General features: G+C 45.5%; 1 protein-coding gene across 2 annotated transcripts in view; it reads right to left on the minus strand.

The window, feature by feature from the left end:
• Lhfpl2 (LHFPL tetraspan subfamily member 2) overlaps positions 1-22,238 on the minus strand; it is a 155,130-nt gene that overhangs the window by 69,235 nt on the left and 63,657 nt on the right. For both annotated transcript variants that reach the window (XM_028871647.2, XM_028871648.2), the window contains exon 2: positions 16,240-16,298. The gene's annotated coding sequence lies outside the window, so the exon portion shown is untranslated. The remainder of the gene's footprint in view (positions 1-16,239; positions 16,299-22,238) is intronic.

The following is a 22,238-nucleotide window of genomic DNA, read 5'->3' on the forward strand; positions in this document are numbered from 1 at the left end:
GTCCAAGGACCTGGTGCTGCTGGCCCAGACCCTCGTTAGCCAGGCTTGGCTACCCATCCATGCCGTCTCTAATCTCCATCTCACCAGGTGCCTACTAAAAACAGGCCCCCCTGGGACATCTGCTAATCAGCTCTGCTCCTTTGGAGTCAGGGATAATGAAGTCTGCTCTTGGCGGGAACATTGGGAAAGTCTCATATCGGACAGCTGGAGAGCGGATGGGGTGGATTTCAGTGGGTCGGATGTCCGCGGAAGTCCTATTATCAAGCTGTATGAATGAGCTGTAAATGACACTGGTCACCCTCACAGGTAGCTGTCAGACAGGCCTTGGGAAGTCCTCTCCCACCTTTCTCAGGCAGTATGAGCTCACCTATGCTGGGTCACTCACTCTGGGTTTAAGCGCCATTTTCTTGCATTGTTCATTACATGCCAAACATGTTATGTTCTTGTTAACTATTCACTAGACTTAGGAAAACCCCTGTCTAGAAATTTAGTTTTAAACCCAGAGAAGTCTAGAAAGGATCAGATTAGATTTTTTGAAACATATTTTTTTTTTCCTCTGTCTGATTTCAGAGCTCTTAGTGGGTGTTATTACTTACGGTAGGGTGACCATTAACTATTGTTATATGGCAAATTACCTCTTGCCTCAGTGGCTTCAGAGAGCAATGCTTTATCATGGTTCTCTTGGTTGGTTGCTGGTCTGACCTAGACTTGCTTGGGGCCTACCATCAGGCAGGCCCACTGTTCTAGAAGGCCATGGAAGCTTCAATCCTATACCCACAGGTAGTCTCTTAATACGTTCTCCTCATCCTCTCTTGGGTCTAGGCCAGCATCCTTGTCACATGGTCTCAGCTGTGTTTCAAGAGGGTAAAAGCAGAAGATGTCAACGCCAATGGAGACTGTGACTGTGGCATTCACACAGTACTTCTGTCACATGCATCCATGAAGTCAGAAGGCTAGTCCAGGATCCAGGGGTGGGGACATAAGACCAGCTAGTTGGAGATGGGAAGAGCTGAAAAAGAGTCTGTTAGCATTTTAAATCAACCTTATGTCAGTATTCCCTGACTGTGTCCAAACAACATGAGTTGTGGGATGTGGCCACGGTCCCTCTGCGACCAAAGGGATCTCAGTTCAAAAACCTCAAAGAGCTGCTACGCACATGCTGAAATCCCTGTACAGTCCTGCAATAAAGATAAATTCATCCACTCTGTGCAATCACTAACAGACATGTTTGCAGTGCAGAGAAAGACACTGTTCTAGAATACCGTTTTGGAAAGCTTGGTCAGGAATTCTAGACTTTTAGAGCAGTTCCAGTTGAGTTGACTTTGTCTTGCTCTTTTGTAAAACATTATCAACATCACATATGTGTGTTTAAAAGTACTTTCTACTGCAGGGAGGTGGCCCTGAATCTGGCAAATCCTCAAGTGGAGTTCTCCAATACAGATCGATATCTCTCTCTCTCTCTCTCTCTCTCTCTCTCTCTCTCTCTCTCTCTCTGTCTCTCTCTCTCTCTCTGTCTCTCTCTCTCATACTTAGGAAGAAAACCTGATAAATTTGTATTCACAATGATTCAAGGCCTTGTCTCTTGGGTATAATATTTCTGAATACTGAGAGAAGTACTGATTCTTAGAGTGAATATTAAAATTCACCGTGGTTAACTTTCCTAAGTTTAAAAACCCAAGGACAAGCTGGGCGGTGGTGGCGCACGCCTTTAATCCCAGCACTCGGGAGGCAGAGGCAGGCGGATCGCTGTGAGTTCGAGGCCAGCCTGGTCTACAAAGTGAGTTCCAGGAAAGGCGCAAAGCTACACAGAGAAACCCTGTCTCGAAAAAATAAATAAATAAATAAATAAATAAATAAATAAATAAATAAATAAATAAATACCCAAGGACAGTCATACAGCCAAGAGCAGAGCAGGAAGCCAATGACAGTTTTCCTAAAAGGGCTAACCAGCCACTAAAGGACCACTGTATTTCTTACCAGCCCACTGGCTGTCAGCCTGTACCTCCCATACATTTCATCCCCAAATGAAAAGAAAATTCAGAACCAGGTTTCTCAGTTGGTACACCCTTCATTAACCACCATGCTGTTGGAAGAAATGATTACTATACCCATCATGAGACCATGGTAGAGAGAGTCAAGTCAATCAAATCAAGACTTGGGTTGTCGTCCGTCACAAGAGCACTGGGGGCCAGAGGTGAAGGGCAGTCACCTCAAATTCAAGGGCCATGTCCCTGTGCTCGGAGGAGGCTGTCTGAACACAGCCCAAAAGCACACTGAATTATTGGGTGCCAAATCCAAGGCTGAGGAAGTATCGTATTTACTTTGGCACTCACTCTTATGTTCAAGAGAGTGCCTGAGAATAGAACAGAGATGGACCTCATCACATCTGGCTGTTGGAGCAATTTACTAGAATTAACTATTCCCATATTCATTCGGTAACTGACAGTGATTCATTCCAAGACACAGTGGTCAGTGGCCACATTACTCAAGGCATTTTTCACACATATTTTTTTGGTGTAAAATAGTCTTAAGAGTTTTAATCTTGTGTTGTGAAATCGTCACGGAAACACATCCTGAAAGCCGAACTGCAATTTCAAATGCTGGGATAAAAGTGAATCTAAAGAGGCACGGGGAATTCCATGGGAAAACAACACTCCGCCGACGATAAAAGCGGAAGTCGGGAGTCCTGTGAGGGAAAGCACCTTTGAGTGCCCTGGTCGGGCTAGGACATAAACAAGGTGGCTGCTTGTCCTACAGCAGTCACTTGAGGGCCTTGGTGAGACTGGATGAACACAGCATCTGTGCAGTGGTTTGTTTGCCGTGGTTCCTGGACAGAGGCCAGGGACTGGTGTGTGCTAAGCGAGAGCTTCGCCACTGGGCTACATCCCCAACTTACAGGTAGTTTTTAATCTAAGTAGCAAGAGTTCTGTCAGCCCAAGTGTTGGAGTGATGGGATGTGATCTACCATTCTTAGGGAGCCTGGAGAGGGATCTAGAGGTCCCTTTCAGCTCCTGCTCCTCATCATTTCTAGCAACGGCCCCACATCCTGGACACCACCCATTGAGTTTCTAACCCTAAGGCATCTGGCTATTCTGTCAGGTACAAAAAGGTATAAAGAGACAAGGGAAGGGGCTGAAATGGGTAGCGGAATATGAGGGAACACTCAATGCGGTGTATGGTTTTGTTCCCTTCCCCAGTCCATACATTATGAGATTCTAAGAGCATGGCCAGCAGCACCAACAGCTGTTGAGGTTGAGAGACCCCTACAGCTGAAGAGTTAAGAAAACCAGCCATTAATCCTACGTGCTATTAAATACAGGTGAATATGGGGCCAGAGAAATAACTCAGCCATTAAAAGTGTATAGTGCGCTGTTCTTGCAGAGGACTCCAGTTCCGTTCTTAGCGCCTGTATCAGGGGACTCGAAACAGCCTGTAATTCCAGTTTCAGGGGATCTAACAGCCTCTTCAGGTTCCTGCACACATGTGGTACTTGTAAAGTCATGCAAACTCATATACAGACACATACATTTAAAAAAAACAATAGGTCTTTTAATATAGCTGAATACTAACAAAATATTAAACAGCTGAGATTTGCTGTAGAGACAGAAATCACATGGGAAATGTACACTGTGATAGTTTCTATCTAATATTGACCACCTTCATGAACATGCCTTCAGGAAGGCACCCACAGCCATACAGATCACTCACCAGCCATCAGGTACAAAACATATCACTACCAAAAGGTTTCACTGGTAACCCCAGTGGATGCTCTATGGGCCATCATCACCATGCACCTAAGTCATCACAACAATGTCGGAGACGTGCTTATCAGTCAACACAAACAGTCCAGCCACAAACAGTGCACATAGTTATGTGGACACCTGCAGGGACATGCATGGTGCTCAGGACAATCACAACTGACTTCGGCTGCCCCCTCCACCTCCTGTCAAAGTCCCTCCAAACCCTGCTTCCTTGTCACACTCCGAACTTCCACCCCCCTGTGACCGGCCACCCCCACTCATTTCTTACCTGACATCTCCTAGTAAAATCTTCAAGACCCAATTTGTACATCACCAGTCTGGGGTGACTTAAAGCAGAATTCATCGATTTGTCCTCTGTCCCCAGTATAGCCAACCGGTTTACCACGGTGACATCTCGGCTTACTCACCCTTGGCTAGATCAGGAGCTCTTTAAGGACAAGTGCACTCTGTTACCCCAGCATCACACCACGGGCTAAAATGACTAGATATCTACAGCCTCAATCTCACCCTCGTCCTCTAAACGACAGGAAGGACAGTAACCAACAGGCTACTGGGAGACCCCGTCTATATTAAGATGCACCTACAAGGCCTGCACATGAGTGAAACAGCAGGGAGTCTACACCTACAGCACAGGGGATCCCTTTTAAGGTCCACTCACCTCCTCTGCTCCCTAGGAATTCCCCCAAGTCATCGAGTCTGTGTTGAGACTTGGCTGGCCACACATTTCCGACGGATTTTTGTTTTCTTCCAGATCTGAGTGCTTGGAAAAATGTTGTAATTTCCTTGCGGGTCTTGTTATCTCTCTGAAGGCTGCTTAGGGCTGAGGAAACACCAACCCCCACTCAGCCTGGCCACTTCAGTGTTCGATGTGTTAGGCTCAGACTGTGTCCCCATGTGCTCCTGAGGCACAGTCTGTCCTCTGGGAACATCATTTGGCCACCTGTGGTAGTTTGAATGTCATTGGCCCCCATAATCTCACAGGGAGTGGTACTATGAGGAGGTGTGGCCTTGCCGGAGTGGGTGTGGCTTTGTGAGAGGAAGTGTGTCAAGGTGTGGGCGGGCTTTGAGGTTTCTTATGCTCAGGATATGGCCCAGTGAGTCAGTCGACTTCCTGTTGCCTGCAAGATGTAGCACTCTCAGCTCCAGCACCATGTCTGCCTGCAGTCAGCCATGCTCTGCCATGATGATAATGGACCGAACCTCTGAAACTGTAAGCGAGTCACCCCAATGAAATGTTTTCTTTATAAGAGTTGCCACGGTCAGGGTGTCTCTTCACAGCAATAGAAACCCTAAGACACTACCTCTTAGGGATTCTCCTAAGAATCCTTAGAGCATCCTTCCCATTTTGGGACCAGTAGACTTCAGTTTAAGGAACTCAAGCCACTTGATACAGTGAGGAAGGCTGCCTGCAAGATGCCCTACCTTGAGGCACAGAAAACAGTCTCATTCATGAAAACTGCCACGCCATGTCCCCTTGGAGGGACCTTTCTGTGCCACCATTATAACCATCCTGGCAGCATTAGGAAGAGAAATGAACTGTCTCAAACCTCTGGGAACGGGCCTGCTCTGTGTGTTCTAAAGCAGATTGGATTTCAGGGGCCGTTTCCAACTTTGTGGGATTAAATTTCCGTTTATTCTTTCCAGCACCATATTTCCAATAAGCCCTTTAAAAAATACAAAAGCCTTTACCCCGGGGAGGGATATTTTGCTATCTTAATAAAGTCTTCCAATCCTTAGGAGACAAGTCACCATATTTTCATTCTCAAAACTATTAATCTTATTCCCTCAAAGAATCTTATGAAAATATTTGTATTTCTTGCCTGAGATCCCTGGGAGGTAAACTGAAAAAAAAAAAAAAAAAAAAACCTAGCTAATAAGGGATAATTCCAGTACGACCAAAACAATACATACTGGAATATGGAAATAATTAAGACTCAAAGAAAAAAAAACTGTTAAGCCCTCAAGGCAAAAGCCTTCTAACCAGGGAGTGCTGTGAAGGCTCTCACTTCACTAATGTGCACCAGATACAATTCAGGGTGTATTCAGTTTTAAACTAAGCAAGTTGCTTTAAAAAAAAAAAAATCAAGTTTCTATAAATGGTAAATTAGTAGTTAAGGATTTACTTCATATAAAGATTTCATAAACAGGGCCTGGGGCAGGATGAGTCAGTCTATGAAGTACTTGCCTCTGAACCTGGAGACCCCAGTATGATCTGATTCCAGTGCTCACATAAAACGCTGGGTGTGGCTATCCTCCTATAACTGCACCATTGAGGACGCATAGATGGGGAACTCTTGAGGCTTGCCAGCCATTTGTCTATCCAAGTCAATGAGTTCTAGGCCCAATGAGACCCTGTCTCAAAAAAAATTAAGGTAGGAAAAGATCAAGGAAGATACCCAACATCAAACTGCCCTCTGTGTGCGTGTGCGTGTGTGTGCGCGTGCATGCACATGCACACACCAAGTTCACAGATTCCATTGAAATAGCACAACGTGCAAAATTCCAGCTTCAGTATATTTTGGAGAAATCCGATTCACCTGTTTGGTTAGAATACTTTTAATTGGGAAGACATACTTTTGTTCGTTTCTTCTGGAAATGAAGCAAGGTGGAGGAATGGGGGTGCAGGTGGAGGGAGAGGAGGTTAATTTGGGGGCACACTGCATTAGGAGAGGCAGTGGAAAAACACTGGGGGAACAGAACACACACAGTTGGCTCTGTACGTCCCGAGTCCGGAAGAGAGACTTGGTGTGGGAAGAGCCAGACTGTAGGTGGCAGCTCAGGCCACAGGGTGGACTACATCCGAGAGTGCCAGGGCGCCGCAGACAGAAGGGGCCAAAGGCTGAGGAGTCGAGGAGCCGTCCAAGCGGACAGGAGAGAGAAATGAGGAGAAAAGCCGGCAAGGGCTTTCGAGTCTATGAACACGTCCTTCCGGAGAACCAGCGTGTTACATTTCTTTAGTTCCACCCCTCTGCCTGGAAACACAGCCGTTACAAATACGAGGGCAGGTGACAGTGGGAACGGGTACTCGTGAGGTCTGTGAGATGGGACAGGGGTGCTTCCTGGGTAGAGCTGACTTTCCCCTGTGCTAGCAGTTACAGCCAAGAAGCCACACAAGAACTCTGGTCTCTCTAACCTGTCCACACCAGAGTTCCCCCTGAATACCGGACAATTCTATATGCCACTAACGGTTTCTGAGAGGCAATATAAACCAAGTTATCTATCTTAGGAAAATGCTGTCGGGTCTCAAGTGTCACAGTTATCACTATCATAAATGACAGCGGCACATGGTTGAAAGAACATGGACCATTTACAAAAGAGAAAATACACGGGGCTATTCAGTTTATGAAAAACAAGTTAACGCTGATCGTCATTAAAGACAAAAAGTTGGGGCCGGAAAGATGGCTCAGGGTTTAAGAGCACCGGCTGCTCTTCCAGAGGACCTGAGTTCAATTCCCAGCAACCACAAGGTGGCTCACAACCATCTGTAATGAGATCTGGCGCCCTCTTCTGGCATGCAGGCATACATGCAGGTGGAACACTGTATACGTAATAAATAAATAAATCTTTAAAAAAACCCAAAAGTTTGTGAGAGGGTGGACACTGGCAGCCAGGAAGCCAGGTGAAGAGAAGGGAGAGGTATTAATGAAGGCCATCACCTGTATTCTCCAGCTTCCCCACCCTCCCACCTGCTACCCAATGGGAGTTTGGGTACATGGGCCAGACCCAGATGCTGCCTATTTTGAACAGTTTTATTGAAAACACACGTGCAAAAATTAAAATACTGTTCTCACCTTATATTCAATGTCTTATTGATCAGTGTGTCATAAAACAAACCCTTTTATACTACCAACTAAGGCCTAATTTTTCCTGGAAACATTTTCATAACTGAACAATGCTAATTTTAAAAAGATATTCAACTTATAAATTAATGACTAAAAAGCAAAAAAAATGCAAATGTCAAAAAGAAGCTTAAACTGACTTAAATCTATAGGATGGAATAGTAAGTTAGTAAAATGCCTTTGTGTGTGTGTGTGTGTGTGTGTGTGTGTGTGTGTGTGTGTGTTTCAAGATGGAGTTTCTCTGTGTAACAGCTCTGGCTGTCCTGGAACTCACTCTGTCCTGGAAAAGACCAGGCTAGCCTCAAACTCAGAAATTCACCTGCCTCTGCCTCCCGAGGGCTGGGATTAAAGGTGTGTACCACCACTGGCCAGCTTAAAATGCTTTTTTAAATAAGAACCTTTTTAGGATACAGAAAAACACTAACAATGTACCCTGCTCCCCAAAGTAACTAAATGTAAAGTTGCATGCAGATTAAGGGCTCAACTCTGTGACTACCTTAGTTTGGGTTACTATTGCTGTGATGAAACACCATGACTGAAAACAACTTGGGGAGGAAAGGCTTTACTCGGCTCACACTTCCACAGCACTGTTCATCACTGAAGGAAGTCAGGACAGGAACTCAAACAGGGCAGGAACCTGGAGGCAGGAGCTGATGCAGAGGCCGTGGAGGGGTGCTGCTTACTGGCTTACTCCTCATGGTTTGCTCAGCCTGCTTTCTGATAGAATCCAGGACCACCGCCCAGGGTTGACTCCACCCACAATGAACTAGGCCCTCCCCCATTAATCACAATAATTAAGAAAATGCTTGGTGGTCAAGAGAGCTTTCTGCTGTCAGAGGACCTGAGCTCAGCTCCCCGCACAGATGCCTGCAACTCCAGCTCCAGGGGATTTGAGAGCCTCTTCTGAGTGCCTCCGTGGGTACTGCATTCGTGTGCACACACCCACACATGTGCACACATAATTAAAAATCAAAATAAAGTATTACAAAAAAAAAAAAAGCAGAGATATTCTTAGGAACTTGGCCGCTAACAGCAACCCCTAAAAACCAGGGGATTTTCTTGTCCCACGTTTTTGCTTTTCTGCATGAACACGGGTCATCTGGAAAGGTGGGGATGGACACACACAAATATCACCTGGCAGTTTTAGTCCAACCATAACAGGAACAGTGGAAGGTTGATGCTGGGCTTCAAGAGTGTACCTCAGTGTTCTGTGACACCAAAGAAAACTGAAGGGTGACCCTTGGGCAGGTTAAATCTATCTTTACCTTGAGTAGTCAGAAAACAACGTATCTATGCAGGGTTTACCACATTATTTTCTCTGCAATGCCCCCCTTCACCCAAATACTCATTAATGTCCAGATGGAGCCTTCAAAATACCTGATGGAGGATATATATAACCCTGAACTGGTGACTCTGGCTGAAAAATGAGGAGTCCGTGGAACCATGTGATCACTACTCTACACTGTCTTTCCAATCCATGGGTGCTCCATAGTATTAAGAGAAAACAGACTGGAGTACACTCTTCTGTATCAGTGGAACAGTCTGAGCATAGACAAGACTTCTGAGTTCCAGAGACAACAAAGTGTTATAAGATATGTGATCACACTGTGAACCCAAGATTGCACTGTTTACTGGAGAAACCTGCTTTTAGCTGTGGTGTGGATCAGTCCTAGCATGTGCCTTTAATCCAAAGAACTTTCTGCTCTAAACAGGATTAAATAAAGTCAACCATAGGTCTAGAGGAAGAGCAAGCAGCCAGTTGACCAGAAGTGAACATAAGATTATTAAGAAAAAAACCATAGAGAGTAAGAGGGAGTCAGGAGGACATGGAGAGAGATGCACAGGAAGTAGAAGGGAGGGACATCCAGTTGGAGGAGTTTTTGTAGGAGAAAACTCTTTCTGGGATGACACGGAGGAAGGAGGTCAGCCAGGTGCTTTCTCTGCCTCTCTGAGCTAGCAGGTTTTCACCCCAACATCTGGCTCCCAAGTCTTTATTGATAAAATGGAACAACAGATAACTCAGGTAAAAAGAATAACAAGGGGACCAGCAAATCACACTGGATTCCTAACATGGAGAGCCGAGATGACCTGACCTGGGGTTAGGAAAAGGATGCCTGACACAATTTGATTGTGTGCCTCGGTAACTTGCATCAAAATCAGGTAAACCGATCCATGCACCCAAGACTGCCAATTGGCCTGAAGAGTTTTTCTTACAGTGTCTGGCACTCTTGCTTGTGACATGCAGTGAGTGGCTGGTCTGTGGATTGGGGAATGCTGGGCATACCTAGAAAGAGAGTACCATTGAATGAATGACTTGTGGTTTACCCAGCAGGGAGCCCTAGAGAGGGAGAGATTATAAAAACATTACGGTGGTGATGGAGCTGGTCCAAATGGAGATGCAGGTGAGATCAATATTTAATTCAGAAGAAGTCAGTTTCACTTAGGGAGTCATGACAAATCCCCAGTGAGCAGAGAGGGGATTTATGGGGCAGGATCTAGGAACTTGAGAGGCAAGGTATTGCCCTCTATAGTGGCGAACAGGGACTGCTGTGGTTTGGCATAAAAACATGATTTCTTTAAAGAAAAAGAAATAAAAGCATCTACAGATACACCACCCTCCACTGTGTCTTTCCAGTCCACGGCCACAAATTAAGAATCTGGCAATGGTAATCATTTTCATATAAAATCATTCATATGTTTTATGGTCACTATGAGAGGTTGCCTCTCCCCCGGCCCTGTGCATGTTCATTCCGATCAGTCTGGCTACCTCCTGTTACGGTTTGGATCTGAAGTGTCCCCAACAGGCTCATGTTTTGAGTGCCCGATCCTCAGCTGGCAGTACCATCTGGAAGGCTACAGAGCCATTAGGAGGTAGGGCCTGGCAATAGGAGGTCGGTCAGTAAAGGTGGTCTGAAGGACACGCCTGCCCCTTGAAGGCTCCTGCCTGCTTTCTCTGTGTTTGCTGTAAACCAGCTTCTGCCTCACACTTCTGCGACAGGAACATCAAATATCGTCAGGTCTTCCCCACCATACTGGACTGGAATCAAGGGCCTTTGTTCCCTGAGGATGCTCCTGCTGGTATTTTGGTTATTTGCCTGCTGCAATGCCTGAAGGCAGTGATTAAAAAAAAAAAAAAAAAAAAAAAAAAAAAAAAGTTGGGCGGTGGTGGCGCACGCCTTTAATCCCAGCACTTGGGAGGCAGAGCCAGGCGGATCTCTGTGAGTTCAAGGCCAGCCTGGGCTCCAGAGTGAGATCCAGGACAGGCACCAAAGCTACACAGAGAAACCCTGTCTTGGGGGAAAAAAAAAAAAAGAATTCAATGTTCAATTACAAGGAAACAATACCGTTTTATCCTTTGTTGAGATCCATGGCGTTCCTGTGAATAATCCCATGGGGCAGGGGGGCACGGTCCTCTAGGAACCATCCACAGACAGAGACCCAGAGCACAGGAGGATGGGCACTCTGTGACAGGGGCAGGAAGATGGGTCTCTTTCACTGTCACACAGGGTTCCTCTTAAGCCTCCAGCTTCACCTCCTCTCCTCAAAGCAGCTACTGTCCCTACTCCTCCTCACAAGATCTGAGGTCACAACATGAGGTTTCTTTTTAACTGTCCACTGCACTTGAAGCATATGACAAACCAACTCTCCTAAGGCCACATCCCTACCTCTGCGCCTATCTCTGGCTAACCCACTGGCTCCTGCCTCCTTAGCCTGTGCTCCGCAGTTAGCTGAGGCCCCGCCCACCCTGCTTGCCCTCTGTCTCTAGCCATGGGCATCTACCTGCCTGTTTTCCTGCCTTCTGCATTGGGCTCCAACAACGGATCATCCTATTGGGACGTCATCCACACACAGACATCATGGCTTTTAGCTAGACAGCTAGTGTTCAGCTTTCTTCTCTGCTTGAGAAAACCTTTATGGCTTCCCAAGTTTTAAGTGGGTCATTCTCTAAAACCCATTTTATAGGGCTGGGAATACAGGTCTCTTGGTATCTGCTTCACATGCATGAGGCCCTGGATTTGATTCTCCAGGACCACAATACAATGCAAAACAAAGCAAAACTCTTTTATGAATTGGAACTTACATCAAGTCCACACTCACCCCTCCACTTCCCAGCATTCACTGAGCACATAGCGTGGATCCGGCAGTAATGTTGGGTACCCTACGATGCATGGATAACACCACCCCTCCATCATTTGGCTGACATTCATCAGGCACCTACATTACTGAGGATATCCTAAAACAGCCTTTCTCAACCCATGAGTTGCGACCCCTTTGAGGGTCGAATGATTCCTTCACAGGGGTCACATATCAGATGTCCTGCATATCCGAAATTTAATTATGATTCATAACAGTAGCAAAATTAGTTATGAAGTAGCAATGAAAATACTTGTATGGTTGGGGGTCACCACAACATGAGGAACTATATTAAAGGGTCACAGCATTAGGAAGGTCGAGGGCCACTGTAAAAGGTTCAGACCTTCCTCTTAAACATTATAGTTTGTCCAGGAAAGCTTGTCATGGAAAGAAGGGAGAGTCCCTAGGAGGCTTTTGTAGCCCGAGGTCCGTATCAAAAGAAAACCAAGTTGTTAACTCAAACTTAACAAAAGTCGGGGGAGGGCACTGGAGAGGTGGCTCAGCAGTTAAGAGCACTGGCTTCTCTTCCAGAGGACCCAGGTTTGATCCCCAGCACCTACATGGTGGCTCAAAAATGTTCGTAACTCCAGTTCTAGGGGCCCTGATGCCCACTTCCAGCCTCCTTGGGTACCAGGCACAAAAATGGTGTACAGATCTATATGCAATTCAAAAAACCCATACAATATAAAATAATTAAATTTTTTAGAATTAAATTATTAAAAGAAATAAAAGAGAAATCAGGACTTTAAAACTCCTGTGTATTTCATGACTTTGATGGCCTTTTTGAAACCATGAAGATGACTATCATTATCACGAAAATGATGTATTTGGTTCAGTTCACACTTAGTGAAGGAAGGAATTTGTCATACCCTCGCTTACTAAATAAACACGTCTCCACTCCCTTCAGCGACTTCCAGATTGATTATGTAAATGAGTTCTACATTGTGCGGCGGCAAGTTTAGGACATCAGTAGTCTAACAGCTAAAAGCCCACAAGGAAAAGCCACCCTTCCAGCTAAGGAAACATTCATCACAAAATTTACAGTCGAGGAACCAGATCCAGGGTCCCAAGTTGTTCTAAAGGCACTGAAAGATTTCTCCATAAGAACCATCAGTTTTCTAACTTCTAAAACAATGAAAACTGAATAAAATGTGAAAAATTCAGTGCCTCCGTGGCACTGGCCATTTTCAAGGGCTCAGCGGCTGAGCGTGGGGTGTGGCTACCATGGGGGCCAGCACCGGGCTGAGCACTTTCAATCAGAAGGAAAACCAAGGGTCCCGTGCCATTTCCAGAGACAGCGGTTCCCTGTGTGATTGCTCTTCATCAATCCAGATTGTCTTCCCTGGGCCCAGCGAGCATGACCAGGTACTGCACGGGACTTTAAACTGAGGACAGTTCGGAACTCCTCCTCCTCCTTCCTGTGCCATGATGTCGCTATGAGCATTGTTCTTAAGAGTCACTGGGTGTTGGTTCCGGTTTCCTATACCCCGCTGGGCATACATACAGTACCTCGATGCCTTTCTAGCAGCCTGAGACACAAACTCAGTCAAGGTTACACAGCTAATTATAAACAGGGATTCAAGCCCAGAAAGTGTGACTTTCTTTTTTTTTTTTTTTTTTAAGGGCTGCCAAGAGAAGCCCTCAGATGTTAACCACATACTTGAACTTGCCCTCTTTAAAGCCTTCCCACAATTCCCGCAGGGCAGGAGCAGAGCAGGGATACCTTGCCTCTCTACCAAGGAGGTGTGGGAGGTGAAAAGTTTGTCCAAAGAGTCAGTGAGAGGCTGGGAGAGTCGGTTCTCAGATTCCACATCCAACAACTCTCCACAATGGCAGGGAGCCAGGTAGGGCACACTGGTTGACTGTCTTGATACATGTGACCCCCTGTCTACTTCCGTCAACCTCCTAAACCAGTGACAAGGAAGAGGCCATCCCCAAGCACAGAGGTGGAGCTCAGGAGGTTAGAATCCTGCCTTGGGGACAGAGCCACCTGGCCCCTCAGCTGGGACTCCAGTCTATGTGTGTCCCATGCAGGGGGATAGATGCTGAGGACAGGTGATGCCCAGAGTTGCCTCAAACTGCAATTCTTCTTCCTGATGAAGAGAAGCCTGCTACCACATAGACAAACTGCAGGAAACAGGAAGTAGGGCCACATTTCTCCTCAATTCAGACGTCCTTTTGACCCGAATGGCGGTTCTCGTCTGACTGATGGCGTTTGTACTGCTGGTCTCAGATGAATTCACACAGCTAAAACTAACATGAAGGGCACAGGGGAGGCTGGTTTGGAGGGGATCTCAAGGGCAAACAGGACTTGGCTCCCCAAGGCACTGAAAAATGGAACTGGTTTTTTCCCCAGAGCGGGATTAAACGGGCCAGCCCAGCAGGGATCCAGGGTGACATCCCACAGTGGGGAAACCAAACCACCGCAGAACATGTGGAAAATGTGGGGCTCTTAGCCAGGGTCTTCACATGATGCCCTGCGTGGTAGGCAGCCCGGTCTGGCTCCCGCTCCTGAGAACTCACGCAGATGGTCCCTCTGAAGAGAGTGAAAACATACTGGTTCCTCACAGCACGGAACCCCTCCTGGTGAGCATATTTTCCTGTGGAATGTGAGAGTGAACACAGGCCTCACTGCCCATCCCCACCCTGCTCCCATCACATGGCTGATGTGACCCTCTGGATCTGACTGGCATCACTAGCTAAATTCTAAGGTTTATGAATGAAATTCTGTACAATAAATCTCTTTAACACACAGGAAAGCATGATATATATATATATATACACACATACAGTTTTGAAGCAGGCTCTCAAGTAGCCCAGGCTAGCTTCTAAGCCACTGTAGTCAAGGATGGCCTTGAACTTCTCTTCCTCCCTGCCTCCACCTCCTATGGTTACTCATATCTACTAACATGCCTGGTTTAATAATTTGTGTTAATAGAAAAATCAGCTTCTCTCATCTCCACTAAACAAATACGGAACAGATAATATTTAAAGATTAGCAGTTTGATAAGGGGCAAACATTTACCAGGCCCAGGACACCACCTAGCCCTTGTTTTCCCATGAGAAGGCTGCTGCTCAAATTATTTCATAACTCACAAGTGTTTGAAGTTCTCATTAAAGAGTCCACGTCTCCCCAACAGCACTACTGGTAGAACTGAGTAACAGTTGAGAAGTCAGTATTCCTGTTCCAAAATGGAACATGGGAAAATATTTCTGGTCTCAAAATCTATAAACCACAGCAATGGCTTTTCTACAAATGGGATGGCATTTGTAGGGATGCACTGTCTAAACCTTCTGTGTGTAGCAGACCCTACGGGACAGTGGTCAGGAGGACGAGAATCTGGGCCATGCCCTGGCTCCTTTGATCTAAGCTCACTGCCAAGGTTATAACACTAACAGCGCCCTGGAGAACTGAGGTGAACAGGCCTCTCCTGTCTGAGAAACACAGCTGGAACAATCTTTAGCGAGTTGCCTTGATTTTCCTGAATGCACACTGCAGGGGGTAATATTCAACCTCCACTGCTAATATTTTCCAAAGGTGACCTTCATAAATTAAAATCTACTCAATCTTTAATCACTTGCGACTGAATCACTTCCAACTTTCTTTCTGGCAATCCCTCTGTGTGAGTGATCATCAAGTAATAAATCTGGGTTATTTAAATTGGCCACATCTACTTCCCCTTTCTGGGAGAAATGATACAGAAAAGTCCAGATGGTCTACAGAGAGGCTAAAAAGGAAAGGCTGTCCCCACCATGCAGATCTCCAAAACTTGTTCCTGAGCAGGAACAGAACAAAGCAGATCAAAACTGGAGAAAATTTAGAATAATTCAATTCACTGCTGTTCATTTAGCTCCAGGAAGCGAGTCCATCATGATAATGGCTGATGCTGCCCAAGTGGTACAGCAAGCCTAATGAATTAGTGCTTAGCGGGAGTGGAGCATTGAATGAGAAGGCTCCCCATAGCCTTGTATGTTTAAAGGCCTGGTCCCTAGTTGGTGGAACTGTTTGGGAAGGATTAGGAGGCGTGGCCTTGTTGGGGGAAGTGTGTCCCTGGGGCTTCGAGGTTTCAAAAGCTCACGCCAGGCCCACTTGGGTCTCTGCCTCCTACTTGCAGATCCGGATGTGAGCTCTCAGTTGTTAGGGCTGCCGCCATGTCTTCCCTGCTCCAGCCTGGACTCTAACCCTCTGACACTGTAAGCCAATGAAACTCTTCTAAGTCACGTTGGTCATGGTGTTTTTATCACAGCAACAGAAAAGTAACAAAGATGCCAGGCGAGGTCCCAAAATATGAAAAGCTATCCGTTTCTCAAAAATGCTTCCCACCTGGAAAACACTTCCAACAATAACAGCATCAAGCTGGGGACAACGGCCCCCACCTAGCACACAGACGGCTGGGGCAGGAGGATTGCTGTGAGTTTCAAGACTACACGGGCTACAGAACAAGACACTGCCTTGAAACGAAAACAGAGAGAAGCAAACGATGAGGACCTTTGACGTCATTTACCTGTTTCTCTCTGCAGCAATGCTGAGAAGTCTCGATGAGCAACTTCAGAAAAGCACCACCTACAGAGACAAGCCAAACGAATTGAACAAACCATTAGATATTTGTTTAAAGTACCAAGAAAACACGCCGTGCAATTTTATATGTCATTAAGAGGTGTGGTGCTTCTTCAAATACTGATCCCCACATCAACAGTGCAACTAGAATTAGACACAGCCCCCTCATCCTGGGTGGGGAGGGGGCAGTGGGAGATGTGCAGTTCCCATGCACCAAGTCACAACCCTTCCCTCAAACTTCAAAATGCATGTGCAAAGAAGACCACTTTATATGCAAGACAAGGCAGGCCAGAAACCAACAAAAGGAATATGAAACTGTGAGTTACCTATCCTAACCAGCTACTCTAACGAAAGAGTATGAAATCATGAGTTAACTATCCTAACCAGCTACTCTAACGAAAGAGTATGAAATCATGAGTTACCTATCCTAATCAGCTACTCTAATGAAAGAGTATGAAATCATGAGTTACCTATCCTAACCAGCTACACTAGCTTATTTTAAAGCTAAATTCACAAAAACATTAAAAAGAAAAAAAAAACTAGGAAAATGGAAAAAGGAACAGTAAAACCATAACAGCAAAATACTGGGAGGAAATATTTAAATTTAGAAATCAAATATTCCTTCTGATCATTTCAATGTCTTTTAGGTAACCCTTAGAAAATGGTATGTCTAGAAATACATTTAGAAAACCTAGATTCTCCAAATATCTGTCCAGCATTGCTCTGACACATTAAACATAAATGGAAGAAATTTTAAAATAAAATATCATAGATTTAGAAAATGTATTATACCTCTTATGCTGTTATCGTATTACAACCTTCCCAGGCAACTATGCCTGCTAACAAATGAGGAATCTGTTGTTAAAGCAAAGAGCTTTCCTGCATCACATAGACCCAGGGTCAAGGAGTCGTGGCCCATCACAGACTGTTTTACTCCTGACACCTTGCTCTCTACTCTGCCAAGCACATGTATCACATCCCTAGACAGAAACCTGGCATTCCTTAATGCAAAACTTCCATAAAATCAAATGGCTAGCAGGTAGCATTCATTTCTTCTCTTTGCATAGTTACAAGCCATTTCTCCATCTGAAAATAAAAAGGTTATGTAGGACTATAATATTGCATAAAAGTAAATATTTAGAAACTAAGAATTTAGAGTTCAAGAAATATTTAATATATAACCAGAAGTGAAGAAATACACTGAATTCCCTATTGGGGTGATCAAACAAAATATTCCACAACCTCAACTGTACCACTAAACAAGGAAATGGGAAGTCCATATGCCCTTCTAATAATCAAACTTTCAAATGGGGTTGGTAATGAAAATCTGTAATAGTGAGCTTTAAACACCCATGCTTATATCCAGCTTAGATGAATATCAGCAAAGCCCATGTTAATCCAAACTGTTCCTGAGCCACAAGAGCCAGTAGGGACTCAAAGGCCTCTTGTTAGTGGGCTGGAGCACTACTATGATTCAACAGTTAAGAGCACTGGCTGCTCTTCGGGGGATCAGGGTTCGATTCCCAGCACCCACGGGGCAGCTCACAACTTCCTGTAACTCCAGTTCCAGGGGATGCACTGCCCTCTTCTGGCCTCTACAGGTATTGCACAAACATACACGCAAGTAAAATACTCACATACAGAAAATGCAAGTAAATTGTTCTTTAAAAGAAAAAAATTAATTTTAGCTAAGAAATGAAGACACTGTACAGTAACCTGGATTTCCCATAGTAAAACAATAAATACATAAAATAGTTTTGCATCTATAAAGTCCTTAGCTATAATAGATTTTAAGTTTTTTCTTTACTCAATGGCTCCTTGTAAGCTAATTGCTAGCTACATTCTAAGCATTCCCCACCACTTTATTAGGGGAAGTCATGGTAAGTCATCACCAGTATGTTTATCTGGATATGCCTTCTGTGAAACAAACCACTACAGCTATTATGAATGGGCCATTGATAAGTAGAGGCCTTCATCAACATTTTATACTCCTTAAAATCTAAATGAGACACAGAAGTACTACAATCTTAGTACCATTAAAACTCACATACATTTTTTGAATTCCCTCTTTTAAATATGATACCAGCCAAGCTCTGGTCAAAGTTTCAAGACCACAATAGTACTTACTAGAGAAGATTGGGTAGGTCACTGATTCCCACCCACAGCTTCCTAAATTCACAAAGAGCATTCCTAGAATAAATCCATTCAACCCAAAGCTCCAAAGACAGAAGATAATTAGGAGCAAGTCCTCAGTGTTATAACTAAATTCTCATGGTAAAGTCATATGTTTAACCAGTCGAGAGGCTCAGAAGTATTAGTCAAGCCCATTAATTCTTTGTTGGTAAATAAGATGCTGATATTATTTGAAGAGTTTGTGTGTGTGTGTGTGTGTGTGTGTGTGTGTTATGTATGAGTGTATGTGGTGTGTGTGTATGTGTGTATGTGTGTGTGTGTTTGCATGTGTGTGTATGTGTGTGCATGTGTGTGCATGTGCGTGAGTGTGTGTGTGTGTGTGTGTGTGTGTGTGTGTGTGTGTATGCCCTGTGTGACTATTTAATGGTCACATGTCTATGTGTATCTGTCTCTTTTAAAAAATATTTTATTTTAAGTTACATGTGTATGTGTATTTCTGTGTGTAAGTGTCTGTGAACTGAATGCAGGGTCTCTTGAGGCTAGAAGAGATCCCCCGGAGCTGGAGTTAGAGGAGGCGATGAGGCTGACGTGGGAAACAAAGTCAGTTCCTCTGCAAGGGCAGTACACGGTCTTAACTGACACGCCACTGCCTCAGCTCCTGAGGGTGATATTTTTATCCATTATAAATAAGTTCTAAATGCAAAACAAAAACACACAGGACACTAAACACACATTGTCGTGTAGTCCTTAAAAGTTCACAACAGATAATGAATACTAAGGCATTAATGGCCAGTCACAGTTCTACATCCTACATGGGAATTAACTCACTTACCTCTCACAAAAACCCTGGGAGAGGCATTAGTACCACCTCCACCTTCTAGATGAGGAACAGAGGGAGGGGCTTATGGAACCTTCCAAAAGCTACGTGACCCCAAAGCAGCAGCGTTAAGACTCAGATCCAAACCAATTTTCACCTTTAATCCCCCCAAAAAAACTCACACAGGCAAGGGGAGAAAAGTTTAGGCTCATTTTCAAGTGGAGGGAAATAATGGTTCTGAGTAGCACAGTCCGATCCTGCAAGTCACGCTGCCGACTGGCAGCAAGAGTCAGAACAGATCACAGGGCACTGTACGCCTCGGCCTTTCCTGGGACTCACTTGGTAGCCTAGGCTGGCCTTGAACTCACAGAGATCCGCCTGCCTCTGTGCACATTCTGTGAATTAAGATGCAACTCCATGTGGCGGGTGCTTGATGCCTTCGCTCACCGGGAAGACACTCTGAAGCCCTCTCACGGTTTACGTCACACCAGGGCACGGACACCCTGCACGTCACCATCTTTTCATTATCCCACACGCAACTGTGTCTTTTCACTTGCAGGCTATTAAACACACAGGTTCGCGCACAGACAGTGAAACTATCCGTCTTCATTAGTTACCATTCTCTACGTTTTTCTACGTTATTGGTCTGGTCAACCACTTAAACTATTTATAGCCCAATAATTGTGGGCACTGTTTATACCAGAAGGCATCATAAATAACACGAAAACCACCGTGGTTATTCACATTAGGAGTTGAAAGGCTGGTACTTCCATTCATCTCCATCTGGGCTGCATGGCCCCCTGTACCACTTCCGGGCATCAGGAGGAGAAACAGGAGTTGCCCTTTGTGCCCTCACGAGACGGGCACCAGCACTCGCTGACCCGAGTGAACTGTGAGAAACAGGAAGCGGCGTAGTAAGACCCCTTTCTCACGGACAGACTGCTAAGGCTTGACATGCCCCAAATCCGAACTGCTTCCCGTTACTCTGTAAAACTAGAAGTGAAGAGTGAAAACTGCCCGGGGAAGTTACAAGGATAAATTTCAGCCTAATGAGAAAGGAACTCAGTAAGAAACAGAGCTGCCCACAGTGGTCCAGCTTGTCTGTCTCGGGGCGGCTAAGAGGCTGCTGTTCGTGATCCCAGAAGCCACCGAGAGGGAAGGTCTGAGGAACTGTCCTTGACCAGGGATCTTTTCCTGAAACCTGAGCTAGTTCGCTCCAGCCACCCTGGCAGCTAATCAGGGCTCCGTCCAGCGCAGTTTCTCATTCGAGCCAGGCTATGTACAAAAGGGGATTGTGGTGTGGGTGGAGACGCACATCACTTATTATTCCTTCCTACCTTTCAGAGCAGGGAGGTGAGCAGTTTAAACTGGGTCACAAAATTATTACATAGAACAATCTGGGCTTCAAAACAGAATATTCTCTTTACATTAAAAAAAAAAAAATCTAGCCGGGCGGTGGTGGCGCACACCTTTAATCCCAGCACAGGGAGGCAGAGGCAGGCGGATCTCTATGAGTTCGAGGCCAGCCTGGGCTACCAAGTGAGTCCCAGGAAAGGCGCAAAGCTACACAGAGAAACCCTGTCTCGAAAAACCAAAATAATAATAATAATAAAAAAATCTCTGTGTGCGCGTGTGTGTGTGTGTGTGTGCGTGCGTGTGTGCGTGTGCGTGTGCGTGTGTGTGTGTGTGTGTGTGTGTGTGTGTGTGTTTACACCTGACAACCTCAGGTGTCAGTCCCCATCTTCCACCTTGGCACAAGGACTCTTGTCCACTAGATGGCCTGCAAATTTCCAAGGATTCTCTCATCTCCACCTCCCATCTCACTAAAGGAACCCAGGGTTACAGAGGTACACTGCCATGCTTGGCTTCCCACGGGCTCTGGGGTGTGAAGCCAGGTCCTCACACTGGCATGACATGAGTTTTGCCCACTGACCCAGCTCCCCAGCCCTCAGTCTAGAACTTTCTGACTCCAAACCTAGTCGATTTTCAGTGAGACAATTCTTCAACAACCAGGATGTGATACTTAAAATCACCACACATATTCACATGTACCTGGAAGACACACAACATGGAAGCGAATACTGAAGGCGAGTAGCTAACAGCAAAACACACTAAGGATTCCTAAACTCTGAAAGGCTATCCTTTCTCCCTAACAAAGAAGGGCTCATTATATTCCCAGCAGCAAAGTTCTCTACAGTTCTGTTTACACAAGTCAGCTCAAGGGATAATTATCCAAAGTCTACTGGGCTTTGTTGGTAAAACAAATGCTTGGGGAAGTTTCTCCACGTTTTCAGGGCAGTTCAGCATAACAAACACAGAGAACAGTGCCCCAGTTCTGTGTCCAAAGCATAAACTGTGGTTCAAAGCTCAGCCTGGCAGTTATTAAAGAAGAGAGTAGGCGGCGTGTTGCTCAAGTGCGTTCTCTGACTAGTCCGCAACAAACTCACACGTGTGTCTGACGTGTAGTATCAAAAAAAAAAAAAAAAAAGAAAGAAAGAAAGAAAGAAAGGAAGGAAGGAAGGAAGGAAGAAAAGAAGTGGGTCAGTCACTGGAGGGATGCTGAAACTTGCAGGCTTTTCAAAGACAGACAGAGAGTGTCAAGTTTCAGGAACCTGTCTACCAAATGCAGCAGGTGGCAGGCGGCCCAGGGCTGGCTGTGCTCACTCATGTGAAATGCTGGGAACTGGAACCTCCACAGCGCCTGCCCTGCCACTCAGGCGCAGAGCTGGATGACTCAGTTTCAAGACCTTGTTGTGGACTCCAAGTCAAGTTTGGAAATGACGAGCACTTCCTTTTAATCTTAAGGGTGGGACAGCTCCTTGGAAAAAGCATGGGACTGTCAGCATGGAGCTGCGAGAGAGTATGTCTGCATCCAGTGTCAGCATGGAGCTGCGAGAGAGCATGTCTGCATCCAGTGTCAGCATGGAGCTGCGAGAGAGCATGTCTGCATCCAGTGTCAGCATGGAGCTGCGAGAGAGCATGTCTGCATTCAGCTC

Source organism: Peromyscus leucopus, chromosome 11 (assembly GCF_004664715.2).
Source record: "Peromyscus leucopus breed LL Stock chromosome 11, UCI_PerLeu_2.1, whole genome shotgun sequence".
NCBI classification, from domain to species: Eukaryota; Metazoa; Chordata; class Mammalia; order Rodentia; family Cricetidae; genus Peromyscus; species Peromyscus leucopus.